This window comes from Vanellus vanellus, assembly GCF_965231255.1.
Source record: "Vanellus vanellus genome assembly, chromosome: 1".
Taxonomy (NCBI): Eukaryota; Metazoa; Chordata; class Aves; order Charadriiformes; family Charadriidae; genus Vanellus; species Vanellus vanellus.
In genome coordinates, this window is record NC_138905.1 from 154679036 (window position 1) to 154680769 (window position 1734).

Below are 1734 nucleotides of genomic sequence, written 5' to 3' on the forward strand. Positions count from 1 at the left end.
ATGTAGGGATTTCTGAGTATAAAGAGTGCTGCTTAAGCCAGTGAGATAATCTCAAATGGAAAAAAATAAATAAAACCTCTTTTGGTTGACTTCAGTCTAACTTGCTATAATACCACTTCCTAAACAGCTGTGACCAGTAATTACACATACAAAATTAATTTTCAGAACTAATGCTTTCCTGCAAAACTAATGGTAGTACCCACTTATGGGGATATTCTCTGTATATTTGACAATCCTTTCACCACTGCTGTTCCTCCTTGTTCTCAAATCTAATGTGTCTGTGACACTTGTAAACCTAATGTCTCACGGATTAGCTTTTAATGAATCACTGATCCCTGCATCAGCACTGTGGTGCAAGGTATTGTTACATTAGAAGCTTCCAGAAAAGGAAAAGCCAACACTAAAAATACCCCCAAGGAACAGCAAAACATGAGTGTGCCTAAAATTTCTGAATTACACTTCTATCATTCTTCAGTCTTCAGAACAAACGTTTTTTTTTAAATATAACTGGCTGAAATATTTGTAAATAAATTAATCTTACACTATTTTCTAAGCATCATTCTTTATTTTTAGATTGAACAGATTATATGTTGCTGTATCAGTATCAGAATTTTTGGCTGAGGTCTTCAAGCAGTTGTAATAGGTCAGAAGTCAGGCTGTGATGTGTTTCACAAGACTGAGCACCACAAAAACCCCAGGAAGAAAACAGTTACAACTGCTTTAGCTTTTTCCCTTTTCCCTTTTCCTCTTTCCTTTTTTCCCTTTTTTCCCCTTTTCTCTTTTTCTTTTTCTTTTTCTTTTTCTTTTTCTTTTTCTTTTTCTTTTTCTTTTTCTTTTTCTTTTTCTTTTTCTTTTTCTTTTTCTTTTTCTTTTTCTTTTTCTTTTTCTTTTTCTTTTTCTTTTTCTTTTTTCTTCTTTCTTTTTTCCATTTTTATTTTTCATTAAAACCAAGAAACTATGATTCAGTTAAAAGTTACATACAGCAGACAAAGTAAACAGTAGACCTCAGTGAGGGAGATTCTGATGCACCTGCAGCAGCACGGGCACAAATCTGGAATTCTCAATGAGATGACACAGAAGAAGTGAGCACAGAATTTGTCCCTGGTGTTTAACCTTATGGCTTACCTCAGAAGTTCAGAAACTGCGCTTTCAAATCTTCATCCTTAGTGATTGCCTATGTGGTGTTGGTTTCTCCTATCTTTCTCCAGCTGCTGAACTGCGTTTTAAAAAGATACAGCTAAAAATACATAAGTACTTTCCTACCCCTTTTTCCATGTAAACAATTGCTGCAATCGTCACTGGGATGCTATGTTGCAGAATGAGGAGCAGGTGATGCCTGTCATTATGAATAGCAGCCTGCATGACAATATCTGTATGAAAAGGTTTTCCATACTATGAGCTACTTCAAACACTGAGCATGTCTTCTCTTTGCAGCTTCGCAAGATGCTTTCTTGTTTGCTTTGGAGATACGTTAAACCAAAAGGAGTATTAGTGTCAGTAGCTTTTGATTTAAGAGAATACCAAGACTTTCTAAAAACATTCCTTCTAGTTTAGGATGCCTCTAGCATACCTGTAATAAATTCAGCAATAGAGAAGAGAGAAGAACATATCCTGCGTAAGGTAGGATTTTCTCTAGTACTTTGGCTTTTCCTCTTCCTATAGAAAAAAAAAAAAACCACAAAAATAATGAAGAGAATTCATAACTGTTCCCACTTTACCTTCTATCCAGGCTGG